This window comes from Bufo gargarizans, chromosome 3, assembly GCF_014858855.1.
Source record: "Bufo gargarizans isolate SCDJY-AF-19 chromosome 3, ASM1485885v1, whole genome shotgun sequence".
NCBI lineage: Eukaryota > Metazoa > Chordata > Amphibia > Anura > Bufonidae > Bufo > Bufo gargarizans.
This window is the reverse complement of record NC_058082.1, coordinates 414,123,199-414,138,568: the sequence shown is the minus strand read 5'-3', so window position 1 is coordinate 414,138,568 and position 15,370 is coordinate 414,123,199.

The window sequence follows — 15,370 nt, the reverse complement described above, 5'->3', positions numbered from 1 at the left end:
GAATGAAGAGCCATCCGTTCAGGAGGTCTTCAGTTCAGTCTTTTTGAATGTTCAGGATGGAGATAATACTTCAGCATGCTACGGTTTTATCGCCGGCCCAAAAAAAACTGAACACTTGCCTTAATGCCGTATCCAGATTTTTTTTCCATAGGAATGTATTAGTGCCGGATCCGGCATTCAAAATACTGCAATGTTGGATCCATCCTTCCAGTAAAAATGTGGAAAAAAAATATAGAAACCGATCCGTTTGTCCGTATGACAGACGGCTCCGTTCTTGCAATGCATTTGTGAGACGGAGCCGTCTACAAATGGTGTCTGCTTGCATGCAGATTACCTCATCCGGTAGGCAGTTCTGGCGATGGGACTGCTTGCTGGATCACTCTGACACAAGTGTGAATGTACCCTTAGAGAGGTCTTTTTGTTTTTCTAATGAGTTACATTTTGAGCTTTCACAGTAGGGGCTGGGACGTTTGCTGTCAGTGTTTTCCGCAGACAGCTCATGTATCTTGATTTTAATGTTTACACATCAGTGATTTTCCGCTGACCATAAGTCAGTGGAAAAACCACGGAGACTTGCACAGACTAAAAAGTGGCACAATTTGATGCATCTAGAGTTTCTAGAATTCTTTCTGACATGCTCGTTAGGTGGTTGGGGCTTTGCAAGTAAAGGTGCGGGGCTAAAAATGCACAATTTTTTGACAAAATTGTTCCACAGTTCTGGTGTAAAAGTCGGTCTCAAAGTAAGCCACCCAATACTTGGTATAAAGTCTGAGAAAAGTGTCTATCCCTGAGGCACGGAGCCCCTGTGGTAAATCTGGTGCAGGGTCAGACACCACTTAGCAAAAAAGCTTGTGTCCTGGGTTTCATATTTCCCACAGACCTTCAGCTTATATCTGGAGCTGGTGTTTTTACTACCAAAAAGAGTGCAGAAAAACTGAGGTTGCAGCAAATTTATGAAATGGCATATAAAATGTATTTGGCACAAGTGCAATCTGGGGGATATTGCTTCCTTTACTAGCTTGATTCATTTTTCCCATATCATCACCATGACGGCCACAAGGAGATTGACCCATGACCTCTGTGGGGGCAGGAAACAGAGAAGAGGTTAAATTGCCCCCTCCCACCACCGCACCTCAGTGTTCCTGTCCCCACTGTGGCCAGGGTCAGAGAAGAGTCTCCCTGCGGCGGCAGGGAGATGAAGATAGGATTTTGTTAATTATTTTTTCGTTGTCTCCAGGGGCCTCCTGGTTACCTGAGGCTCATCGGAGCTCCCCCAGTCCGCCGGCGGCCGCGTGCTCATGCTGGGCTGGGGGGTATCGGGAGGACTCGCTCCGGCTGGTCTGGAGCCTGCTCCCGGGCCGCAATTCTCCTCCTCCTCCTCCCCTGTGGGTCGGGCTGGTAGCGGCCGGCGTGTGCGCACGCCGACGTCGGTGACGTCACTTCCGGGTTCGGCCGCAACCCGGAAGTAAAGCGCAGGAGCAGAGCAGTTTGAATAAAAGGCGGGAGCTGCCATAAGGACGCTGATCTGAGGTCTGTGAGTACTGCAGCTGCATTTTACCCTACAGAATGTCAGGTCCTGAGGTACAAACTGTTATGGAGCTGGATGCTCCCCCTCTGCCTCCTGTAAGTATCCCTCTGGGGATCCGCTTGTCATATGGCACGATATTCTTTCTTTGCCAAGGCCTTATTTTCTGATACCGCTATTTCCATATCTGTTTCAGGCTAAAGAGGCGCAAAAAAAGCTTAAAAAACCTCCTCGCTGCATCTCTTGTGCAAGGAAACTGCCTGACGATTATGGAAAGAAGCTTTGTAAAGCATGTATTTCTGATGTAATCCAGGAGGAACAGTCGTCCCTTATGGAAAATATCAGATCGGTGGCTCAGGAAGAAATTCGGGCCGCTAGAGTTGCTCAGTCTGATCCCCAGGACGAGCCTTCTCGCAAGCGTCCGCGTTCCAGGATTTTTTCTTCCGGATCCGAGGACGCAGGCGATAAAGCTTCTACCTCCACGCAGTGGGAGGATGATCCATCTCTCTCTGAGGGGGAGGTATACGAAAATAATAAGTTTTATTTTTCCTCGGAGGAGATGAATGACTTGTTAAAGGCAGTCAGAGCAACAATGGGGATTGAAGAGACCCCTAGGTCCGTTTCTATTCAGGACGAAATGTTTGGGGGACTCACGTGAAAAAATCCAGGGTCTTCCCCATAAACGAACACATTAGACAAATGATTCTGGAGGAATGGTCAGAACCTGAGAAACGATTGGGGATTTCCAAAGAGTTTAAAAATCGATTATTATTCGACCCCTCTCAGTCTAAGCTGTTTGACGGGACCCCTAAAGTTGACGTGCAGGTGGCAAAGGTTAACAAAAAAACTGCCCTGCCGTTTGAGGATGCTGCCCAATTGAAGGACACCATGGAGCGAAAGGCAGATGCCCTTTTAAGGAAAGCTTGGGAGGCCTCCATGTTTAACATCAAGACCAACATTGCGGCAACATCGGTAGCCAGGTCTATGTACCTGTGGTTAGGGGAACTTGAGAACCACCTAAGCAGGAAGACCTCCAGGGAAGAGATCCTGCAGTCCATACCGCTACTCAAATCAGCTACAGGGTTCCTGGCAGATGCATCTGCTGAGTCTATCAGATTCTGTGCTAGGGAGGCAGGGTTGTCCAATGCGGCTCGTCGGACTTTGTGGATGAAGTCCTGGTCGGGCGATAGAATCTCTAAGCTAAAACTGATATCCATCCCCTTTTCAGGAGAATATGTATTCGGGCCGGTCCTAGACGAGATACTTGAGAAGGCGGCCGACAAGAAAAAGGGATTCCCAGAGGAAAGGTCCTTTAGGAAGATTCAGTCCTTTCGGTCCTACGGCGGACAGAATAAGTCTGTTAGAGGGAAAGGCAAGTCAGGCCGCTGGTCTTATCCCAAAGGGGGTAGAGGAAGGGGCTTCCTTCTCAAGCCCCAGTCCAAATCTGAGGACAAACAATGACGCCGTTGTAGGGGGGAGACTGAAGGATTTCCTGGGTCCATGGTCATTAACATTAAGAAATCCCTGGGCCCTGGACATCATTCAGCAAGGTTACAGGATCGAGTTCACCTCTCTCCCCCCTGCAAGATTCGTCATCACGAGGTTGCCTACCAGACTCTCCAACCTAAACATCTTTCAAGGAGTCCAGGACTTGGTGAAGAAGGGTGCTGTAATCCCGGTCCCCGCATCTCAGAGGGGTCAGGGGTACTATTCAACCCTATTCTTAGTAAGGAAAAAGGAAGGAGACTTCCGGACCATCATAAACTTAAAACAACTGAACAAGTTTATTCTTTACAGGAAGTTCAAGATGGAGTCTCTCAGATCCTTAGTGCCGTTGATAAAGCTAGGGGCATTTATGTGCTCGATCGACCTGAAAGATGCCTATCTGCACGTCCCCATTCACCCAGATCACCAGAGGTTTCTAAGGTTTGCTGTCCTAGACCCTTCCAATCGGATTTGTCATTTCCAGTTTATAGCACTGCCCTTCGGGATTTCAGCCGCTCCAAGGCTCTTCACCAAACTTGTGGTAGAGATGATAGCCCCTCTCAGACAGGAGGGATTAAATATAGTGCCATATCTGGACGATTTCCTAGTCATAGCGGACTCAAAAGATCTCCTGCTGTCGGACCTGGAAGTATTTCTGTCCCGCCTATCTCAACTAGGTTGGATAGTGAACGAACCCAAGTCAATGTTGGTTCCATCCCAGAAGGTGAGATTTCTGGGAGTTACTCTAGACTCCGTAACTCAGTCAACCTTTCTTCCACAGAGCAAAATCCAGTCCCTGATAAACAAGGTGAGGCGCTTCCAACGGGGGAAAAAATGCTCAGTGAGGGAAGCAATGAGCCTAATCGGCCTCCTAACCTCCTGTATACCCTCGGTCGAGTGGGCACAGGCTCACTGCCGTGTGATTCAGACCTGGCTATTGTCCCACTGGAACAAGAAGAAGGGTTCTCTGGACTCCAAGCTCCCAATCCCAGGATTAGTAAAGAAGTCCCTCTCATGGTGGACGAAGGAGAGGAATCTGTCCCAGGGAGTCCCATGGATCAGATCACCGTCGATTACCGTCTTCACGGACGCCAGCCAATCCGGTTGGGGAGCAAAAATCGACAGAGCCTATTTCCAAGGAACGTGGAAGCGTCTGATATCTGCTCAGTCTTCAAATTTCAGGGAGCTGTATGCAGTAAGAGAAGCCCTTCTCGCCGCCAAGCAATTGATACGAAATCAGCACGTGAAGGTCCTATCGGACAACGTGACTGTGGTCTCCTACCTAAAACACCAGGGGGGTACTCGATCAAGGAGACTCCAGAGTATCTCAGAGGAGATCTTCTCCTTTGCAGAAAAGGAACTAAAGTCCATCTCAGCAATGCACCTGAAGGGATCCCTGAATCTAGAAGCGGACTTTTTGAGCAGACAGGTAATAGATCATACAGAGTGGGCACTGAACCCAGAGGTCTTCAATATGCTAACCCGAAGATGGGGGCTTCCTACAATAGACCTGTTTGCATCAAGGAGAAATACGAAGGTGCAAACATTCTGCTCCCTAAATGCTGGGGACCATCCCTGGAGAGTAGACGCCTTCTCCCTAAAATGGTGCTGGGATCTAGGGTACGCATTCCCTCCATTGCCGCTCATCCCGAGGGTCATTCAGAAGATTCAGGAGGGGAGAACCACGGTAATACTGATCGCTCCGTTCTGGCCCAAGAGGAGTTGGTTCGCCCCTCTATTAAAGCTAGCAATAGACAAACCAGTGAGACTCCCACTCAGGGGGGACATCCTATACCAGGGTCCTTTGCTACATCCTCATCCGGAGTTCCTGAAGCTCACGGCTTGGATCCTGAGGTCTCCCTCTTAAGGTCTCAGGGCCTGTCAGACCAGGTTATAGCCACCCTGAGATGTTCTAGGAAAAAGGTCACTTCAGCGATATACCTGAAGATCTGGAAGAGATTCTGCTCATGGTCTGGTGAGGAAAATCCAAATTCCGTGGGGCCCAGTATCCAGAAAATTCTGGAATTTCTACAAAAGGGCCTGGACATGGGCCTTTCTCCATCCACTTTAAAGGTTCAAGTTTCGGCATTGAGCGACCTTCTTTGATTCCGACCTGGCAGACCATAGATGGATCAAACGATTCATTAGAGCTGCACGTAGACTGAGACCCACACTTAGGTCCCGTAGCCCAACCTGGGACTTAAATTTAGTTCTCAACAATCTTATGTGCTCCCCATTTGAGCCGTTGGAGGATTGTTCAATCAAGTTGCTTTCATTCAAGACTGCCTTTCTTATAGCAATTACCTCTGCCAAGAGACTGGGAGAGATTCAGGCTCTCTCCATTAGGGAACCATACCTTACCATCACTGAGGATAAGATTGTGCTTAAACTAGACCCAGGTTTCCTGCCAAAGGTGGCCTCAGACCGCAACAGAGGCCAGGAGATCCTACTTCCATCCTTCTTCAACAATCCCAAGGATCAGGAAGAAGAGCAATTTCATTTCCTTGACGTTAGGCGTGCAGTTATTAGATACTTGGAAGCCACTAGGGACTTCAGGAAGTCTGACAGTCTGCTTGTCCAATTTGCTGGAAGGAATAAGGGATCCAGGGCCTCAAAATCCTCCATTGCAAGATGGATTAAGGACACTATTACCTTATGTTATAAGAACCGGAATCTGGATCCTCCTTCCAATATTAGAGCCCACTCTACCAGAGCTGTATCTACTACCTTCGCTGAAAGAGCAGGGGCCTCCCTGGATGATATATGCAGGGGGGCCTCCCTGGATGATATATGCAGGGCCGCCTCCTGGTCTAGTATTCACACATTTGTGAAACATTACCGTTTGGACTTGTCTGGAACCTCTGGCCTCTCTTTTGGTCAGAAGGTTCTCCAGGCGGTTGCCCCCACCCATAAAAAATAATTTTATAACTCTCCTTGTGGCCGTCATGGTGATGATATGGGAAAACCGGAATTAGACTTACCGGTAATTCAGTTTCCATGAAATCACCATGACGGCCCATACATTCCCTCCCCTTCTTTTGTTGAAATTTTGTTTTTCACCGGTATTTTTCTGGTATGGTGTAATACTGGGAAATACTAGGACACTTCTGGCACTTGATATCTTTGGAACACTGAGGTGCGGTGGTGGGAGGGGGCAATTTAACCTCTTCTCTGTTTCCTGCCCCCACAGAGGTCATGGGTCAATCTCCTTGTGGCCGTCATGGTGATTTCATGGAAACTGAATTACCGGTAAGTCTAATTCCGGTTTTCCATCACATCATACACTGCTGGTTTCCATGGTTACGACCACCCTGCAATCTGGCAGCAGTGGCCATGCTTGCACACTATAGGTAAAAGTGTCGGCCTGTCTGGTGGCTAGGACTGCTGGAGAGTGCACATAGGCTGGTGCTTTTTCCTATATTGTGTAAGCATGTCCACCACACTTGCGTATTGCAAGGTGTTTGTAACCATGGAAACGAGCAGTGTATAATGTGATAGAAAAATGAATCCAGCCAGCAAAGGAAGCAATATGGACAATCACAATACATTAGTAAGTGGCTTGTATTAACTTTCTCTACATGATAAAGGCCACTTGCAGAAGTGAGACAACCCCTTTAACGTCATTCTTTCTACTGTGTGAGATCTGTTCTTCTCACTATTAAAGGGGTTGGCCACTTTCTGGTTATGGTTGACCACTGTGTTTGTCAGATGATTACATGGTACTTACTAATATAAACTTTGTAATTCTGCACTATTTTCTAAGGTATGCTCCCTTGTTTACAAAGTATTTTCTGCTGGCCACACAGATCCTGTCCATAAAATGGCTGCTGATGGAGGGTCATGTGACCAGGCAAATCACTGTCGCTCCATTTAAATACACTGCCCCTGCCTTCTGCACTTACTGTTGGGAGTTTAGTGCAGGTGCAGTGTGTTTGAATGGAGCAAACATCACATGGAGGTGATTTGCTGGATCACATGACCCTCCCAACAGCCATTTTGTGGACAGCACAAAGACCTGGCAAACAAGGGGGCATCACTTATGAAATATAGAAAACGGTGCAGAATTGCAACAAAGACTATATTAGTAAGTGTCATATAATCATCTTACAAACACATTTGTCAACAGTAACCAGAAAGTGTCCAACCCCTTTAAGTCAGCTGTGTCACAAGGTTTGATTTCTGCATGAGAGGAGACATGCTACTTAGTACAGACACAGCCTGTTAGATCTAATAAACAAAAATGTGACCGCACTCCAAAGTCAGTGAAATGTATTCTCCCATGTGTCCAAGTGAACGGAGCTGAGCCGTGCTCAGGCCAGTGAAATAGTCGTGATGTCACTGACCTGCTGGAAACTGAAGGCCGGCTGCCTTCTCAAACAGCTCATTGGCCGGGGTCCCCGGGTGTTAGACCCCTGCTGATCAGATGATGATCTATCCTAGTGATGGCCAACCTGAGGCTCTCCAGCTGTTGCAAAACTACAACGCCCAGACCGCCAACATCCATCAGCTTACTCATGGTGGGAGTTGTAGTTTTACAACAGCTGGAGAGTTGCAGGTTGGCCTTGCCTGATCTATCCACTGTCTCAGCCCCAGTGGCCTTCAGCCTATGAGGCTAAACGGCAGGGCACGAGAGCCAATAGTTGCCGTCAACGCCGGTGCTCCCAGCAGACCAGTTCCAGATGACCAATAGCCCAGTGTTTGGGGACTTCTGCACTATGTGACTCAGATCCTGGTGACCCCACTCTAACTGTACGTAGTCTACACTTTATGGTTGAATTGCTGTGGTTCCCAAATGCTTCCACTTGACAATAATATGGGATAAATATAGCTATATTTAAATACTACATGCAATGATGCCCATAATGGTTTTTTTTCATGTATTTTTATTTTGGGGAAAGTGGGGCGATTTGAACTTTTACACTTTTTTTTTTTAACCACTTGGAGACCTCTGCCGTATAGTAGGTATATGTACAGCAGAAGTCACCACTTTAAAGTTAGCCAAGGCTGATCACATACATCAGATGCGGTACGGACGCAGGAGCTGCACGCTCCCACGCCTGTGATAACGTCCCTCGGCTGAGATTTGGGAACCTGTTATACGATAGTATTAGCTGAGAGCCTCAAGAAAGCTCCGATAGCTAATACCGGAATATACCAATACAGGCCAGCAGGTGGCAGCACTATGTGTATGTATGTGTATATATATATAGTAATAGAGAGATTTCCATTGCTCTATACAAATTGCAATCAGATTATTGCATGTTGGAGTCCACTTGACCAAAAAAAGTGAAAAAAAGAAGTTAAAAAAAATATAGAACTCAAAAAATTCAAATCACCCGTTTCCTCAAAATAAAAATGCATAATTAATTTTTATTTTTTTTAATCAACATTATGGGCATTGCCACATGCGAAAAACCCATACTATTAAAAGAAAAAGCATCCCATACAGTGAATAGTGTAATGGAAAAAAAAATATATTGCCAATTTGCTTTTTTTTTCATCACTTTACCTCCCAAAAAAATGAATAAACCACATTGTGAATGCTGTAAAAACAAAACCCATAAAGCTGTTTTTTTTTTTTTACCCCCAATTCGACCCCTTTTGGAATTTTTTCCAGCCTCCCACTACATTCTATGCAATATTAAATGGTGCCATTAGAAAGTACAATTTGTTCTGCAAAAAAACACGTCTTCATATAAGAATGGAAAAATAAAAAAGGGTATGGCTCAGGCTCCTTTCACACCTGCGTTCAGGTGTCCGCTCGTGAGCTCCGTTTGAAGGGGCTCACAAGCGGCCCTGAACGCAGCCGTCTGGCCCTAATGCATTCTGAGTGGAGGCGGATCCACTGAGAATGCATCCGCCTGCCAGAGCTCAGCCTCCGCTCCGCTCAGTGAGCGGACACCTGAACGCTGCACGCCTGGCCGTGCGGAGGCGAGCGGATCCGTTCCGACTTATAATGGAAGTCAATGGGGACGGATCCGTTTGAAGATGACACCATATGGCTCAATCTTCAAGCGGATCCGTCCCCCATTGACTTTCAATGTAAAGTCTGAACGGATCCGCTCAGGCTACTTTCACACTTAATATGAGCGGATCCGTTCAGAACGGATCCGATCGAACGCTAGTGTGAAAGTAGCCTCAGTGAAGGCAGGGAGCGAAAAATTAAAACGCAAGAATGGAAAAAAAGCTACGTCAGAAAGGTCTCAGGTCCCTAGTCATACAAGAGACAGACAGATTACATGTTTGTTAAAAGTCCATATCCTGCAGTGGGCACTGTAGAAACATAGGGGGTCATCTATTTAGACCGGCGGTTTAATAAAGCACTAACCATTGCGCTGCAACCTGTGCCTGAAATACGCCTAATTAATATAGGCATAGTTCAGGTTAATAAATTGCCCCCATATTTTGGGACAGTATTGCACCAACAGGCTGGAATAGTGTGACGCATAGCGGTATATAACGGATGCATCTGGATGTGGTACGCATGGTTAAAGGGGTTGGTCACCTTAATGGTACTTTAAGTTATCTTACGGCTTTCATCGTGTGAATTACCTTTCTTCCTGATTTGTAGCTTATTTGCTCCCACTGTCAGATGTAAACAATGGTGCTTTTCGCAGCCCGAACATATGACGTAATACATAGGATGCCTAGCTTCACCCACCCATCCATTTGACAGTGCGTGCTCCCGTCCTTCAAGTTACTGTTCAGCTCGCGAGAAGTGTCCTGCACGTACGCTGTGTCATAATCTCCTATTTCTACTTGCCTCATCACTTGGTCTGCACAGGAAGCATCCTGCTCATGGCCAATGTACTCCTGTCCTGCTTCTTTATATGCAGCTTTCGAGGCACACTCCCTAGAAAGCGTTAGGAGTCTACGGAAATAATAAATGCAGGACAAACGGGCATCTTTAGGTGCGTTTTTTTGTACACCAACGTATTTTTTCTTCACTCCGCATGTCAATATTTTGTGCGGATCTTACTTTTTCTATGCAAAGGTTGGATCTGCAGTGAATCCTCAAGTAATACATAAGGATTTTGTTGCATATTTGGTGCAGAAAGCAGGGAAACTACATGGAAATCTGTACGGAATTTCAGTTTGTAAATATGCACCCCCTGTGCAAGTGCCTATAGGGCAGTGATAGGCAAACTGCGGCCTACCAGCTGTTGCAAAACTACAACTCCCACCATGCCCTGCTGTAGGCTGCAAGCTGTAGGCAGTCTTTGCATGCTGGGAGTTGTAGTTCTGCAACAGCTGGAGAGCCGCAGTTTGCCTATCACTGCTATAGGGTGATCTGCAACAACAAGACTTCCCCCATGTTATCCTATGGGTCTGATAATTGTCCATCCCTGCATTGTCTTCTGCTGCAAAATTTACATTCCACAGCGTAAATAACGTGTTGTGGATTTTCTGTATGAGAATCTCTCCATTCAATTCAATGGCAAACTGATTCTGCATTGAAAAATGCTGCATAAAAATTCACACGCACGTGAAAAAAATGAAAAATAACACTCACCATCTCCTAGCAACCATCAATGAAAAATGAATTGCATCTGGATGCCTTCCGTGTTTTTTTTTTTTTTTTTTTTTGCAAAGGCACAATATAAACAGTGATGGCTAACCTCTGGCGCTCCAGCTGTGGTGAAACTACGACTCCCAGCATGCTCCATTCATTTTGATGGAGTTCTGAGAACAGCCAAGCAAGTGTGCATCTTGGGAGTCGTAGTTTTATCACAGCTGGAGTGCCGGAGGTTAGCCGTCACAGATGGAGAACATGCTGCAAATGTTCCTGAATGCAGAGCTGATCGGTGATAAACGTGGCTCATGTGCACAGACCCATTGAAATGAATGGGCCAGGATTCAGTGTGGATGCTGTCTGTTCACAACACACATCGCATCCGCACGGAAAACTCGCTTATGTGAAAGAGGTTGCCCATACCTAATGTGGTCTGTCAGCGGCATCGGCATCACCCTAATTATTAGGCCATATCTGTACGTTCCCAGCTTTACCCGTACATGCTTGTTTCACGGGCCTGGCAAATACAGGTGCAGCTCGGCAATCAGCAGTGATCTGCATGTGGATTAGGACCAAATCATGTATGGGCAACCTTCTGGCCAAAGTGGAGTGACAGGCTAGAGCTGGTTCAGAGCTTTTGCCTAGTTTCTAGCAGTTATGATATGCCATCAATGTCCAATAGAATGAGGCTCCCTTAGTGAACGAGGGTGCACCTCACAAGCATGGCCACCCTCCATTCACTTCCATGGGAGTGCCGAAAGTAGCTGACCTCCGGCTCGGCTATTTCTCAGGGATCTCTCTGCAATCTCACCATACTCTCCTCTCACAACTCTCCATAACAGTTCCTCGCGTCCCTACTTCTTGTCACCAGCAAAACTTCATCCCCTCCTTTCTAGCCCTTTCTGCAATGTGTGATACAGGCTGTCTGAGCATACTCGGCATACTCAGTCAAATATAGTAATAGATTCACTGCACAGATAGACGCATGACTGAAAACTAACCTCAGTTACATATCAAACATAGTAAACAGTGGAATACATGTTATACAAATAATAGGAGAGGCTGAAATATATATATATATATATATATATATATAACAATAATATGTAGTATACTACAGACATGTCTATCCTTTTTACACTTCCCCCCGTTTGTCCATTACAGTCCTCTACAATGTTACAATCATATTGGGAGTCCTAGTAGAGTGCATCTAACACGTTGCACAGGATTCTTGTTTGCCTTTAATGGGAAAGTAACAGGCCCAGTTACGTTTTCCGCTTTTGGACCTGTGGGGTTTCACTCTGGTAGATAGGGTAAGCGGACGCAGTACAGAGGCAAAAGACAAGTTCTTAACTCAAACTTCAGTGTTTATTGACGCTTGCCGCAGTTGCACAAAACAACACGTCACTTTGCAGTCTTTGGTGTTAATTCACACACAATGGAAAGTTCATATTGCACAAGTCACCTTGCTGGCAGTTCTGCCTCCAGTAGTCCACAGCAGGCTTTAGGGGGCCTGTTCCCCCTACACATGGGTTTCAGCCCTCCAGTCCGGCACAAAACCTCAGATCCCAACAAAGAGACTCAGCTGCTCAGCCCAGCTGCCTATTTAAGGACAGCCAGGTGCTTCCAAAACCCGGACCGGCACTTAAATGCCAGTCAGGTATTTGACCTCACCTGGCTGGAAACCAGCCCAGCCGCACATGTTGGGAGGAAAATACCTGCCTTCCCAGACAAAACCCCTCGCTGTGTCACATACCCCACTTCTTTGTTCAACCCTGAGGGGGTGAACACACGCCAGACAATGTACCCGGGACAGGGCATCCGCGTTTCCCTGTAACCGGCCTGCCCTGTGTTCCACCGAAAACAAAGTTTTGTAAGGACAGAAACCATCGGGTGACCCAGGCATTTCTGTAACGCTCCAACGGGTGTGGACCCGCTGTGCCACTTAGCGGTTTGGCTTTGGGCCAAACTTGGGAGTGGAATCTAAGTGTTCCCCTGGTCTTTATCCCGCTCCAGGATGCGGAAGCTGGTCTTAGCTACAGGGGAGACACCAGGTCGCTACCGCAAGAATGGTGCCGGCTAAGTGGCAGCTTGCCGAGCAGGCCAGAACGCCCCAGTGCAAGTACAGGGGATACAGACAGGTGAAGCAAGCTGTCGCTGGATGGGAGAAGCGCAGCAGCAGAGTCAGATGAAGCAGAGCTGAGTTGGTGATTAAGCAGAGCAGGAGCTGTTAGAACAGCAGAGCTGAATAGCTCAGGTGCAGCAGGTGTAACAAGCTGAACAGCAGACAGTGGCATGGTTGACAATCCGAATCAAACACTTTAGAGCAGCGAGGTACAGGAGGATCAGGCAGAGACGAGGTCAGGATACAGGCTAAGGTCAGAAGCAGGATAACAACACAGGAACAACGAGCTGGAACCTTCGCTGTAGAAAACTACAATATTGCTCAGGCATCACAGGAAGGGGGAAGCACCCTTATAAAGGTGGTGCCTGGCCGGGATTGGAGAGAAGGCGTAATCAGGGGCGTGCACAAACCCTTAAAGAAACAGGACACGTGTGGCTCCTACAAGGTGCAACTGAAGCTGTCGCCGCCTGCGACAGTGCAGGAAAGTGGGTCCGGAGCCTGCAGAGGAGAGGAGGAGCCTTGTGTGCAGTTCGACTGAGATACATAGCAGGATGCACTGCACGCTGGCATCTGCCAACTGCCATTGTTACAATTTCTGTCCTTGGCCTGCCTCATCCATTTGAGAAGGGAATGGTCAGTCACCAGGCGGAACTTTCTCCCCAACCAATAATAGTGGAGAGACTCGAGTGCCCATTTGATGAAGGAACCAGCATCTCCCTGAGGCCTAGAAAACAACATACACAAGTGAACAACAAAATGCAAAACAAAATGCACTTAGCTTAAAGAAGAATGGAGGAGCAGGAGATCCAAAGGAACAACACTCCAGCTCAACTGACTCCAGCAGGAAATATCAACCGCATGGTAAGCAGTGTGAGTCAGAACTAAATAGAGCCTCAGTAATGACCACAAGCTGCACATGACAAGAGAAAACAGAGAGACTGTCAGATACCCTCACGTGACGCCAGTCTCTCAGATCTTCAGGGACGTGACACATGCCTCCTTACAAGGCCATAACTTTTGTATATATTGAGCCACTACACAGTTCTTGAAATCTTTATTGTTGGCACATTCCTCTCAGACACTGGAGCTGCCCTTGGCTTGGCAGTAGTTGCTCTCACAGTATAAGTGCTCTGTGTTCTTGTACCCACCATGTTCTGGACAGTGGTAAATATAGCAGATCCACCTTTCATATTCTTTGAGCTGTCTTGCAAATTAGATCCCAGACATTTCCCAACAAATAATACTGGCCAAGTTTACACATGTTAAAAAGGGTGTGTGGCTAAACATGGGGTGTTATTTGATCAAATTAAAAGTTTTGCTTTTTTTTTCTGTAAAAATCAAATATTTCACTGTTGGGGACACCCTGTGTATTTAAGTTATTTAGCCTCTGTTTTTTAAGTGTTTCTGCTGGGATTTGACAACTATCTACATTAAAGGCAAGACCCTTGACCACTGAGCTATATAGCTCAATGTTGTAGCTCTGCAGCTATATTATGGCTAAACACCTCAGTGGTAGTTTCCCATGTATTGTGTATTCATATATAGCAGAAGTATCATTTTGTTCTTAGCCGCTTTCCTGTAGCCATGTTGTCTCTACCCCTGGTCTCAGTCTTCTCATCTCTCTAGAAGCTGCTCTCCTTGATTACTCTCATCTCAGGGAACTCTTCACATTCTTTCCAGACTCTCCCCTCATAACTCTCCATAATAGTCTCTCATATCACATTCCGAGGTTAGTGAAGCGACTTGGTCTGGTCTCTCCTGGTCTAAACTGGCAAGCAGCAACTCCCTGGGATTGGTGGACAGCATTTCGGGAGGAGTATATATTTAGATCCGTGCTTCAGGGCAGCATAAGTCCAGTTGATGAGAAGATCCGGAGCAACTCCCGCCCCTCCTTCCCTTATTGTCATGGTATAACTAGCGGCATGGTTGCCTACTTAAGGTGGGCTGACTAGGTCTGTTAAGATTATTCATTGTATGGTATTAGTAGGCTTGAGTTAGGTAAAACTAAGTCCATGGTTTTATTCTGGTAAAGTTTGTAATTACTTATTAAATTTTATTTAATGTTTATTTATTGGTAACCCATAATAAATTGCTTTAGTTATCCAATCTATCTTGTGTTGGTGTGTTTATTTCAGTTATGTTTGTGTTTGGTATCTGTGATATCAGGCCCCAAAGGTAGGCAAGTTCATACACCGGATACCTAGAATCCTATGTCACCCTATAAGACCCTGGAACTAATGTCAGGACTGGGTCTACCAGTTCCTCCAAAGGGAAGGATAAACAGGAATCTCCCTCAGGCCTAATGAAAAACAACAGGGAAAGGCAACACACACATATATATAAACAAAATACAAATGGGAAAGGAAACACTTACCTTCAATGAAGCTTTGGTAGCACCAGGAACTCAGCCGAGAACCAAACACAAGCTAACCAAAAGTCCAATAGAAGCTATAAATTGCATAGCATAGTGGGAGAAACAACAATAAATAGATAAGGTTAAATGACCATAATAGCCACACCTGGGGAAAGAAGGTGAGGAAAGCACCAGAAACAACACAGACATCATTTGATCCAAAAGAAAAACATGTCAGATCAAACCACATGGTGCCAGTCTCACAGATCTCCTGCCACCTGTCGCGGGAACGTCCGTATGTCTCCGTACGTCCGTGACACAACCTCAGTTACATATGAAACATAGTAAACAGTGGAATCCAGATTATGC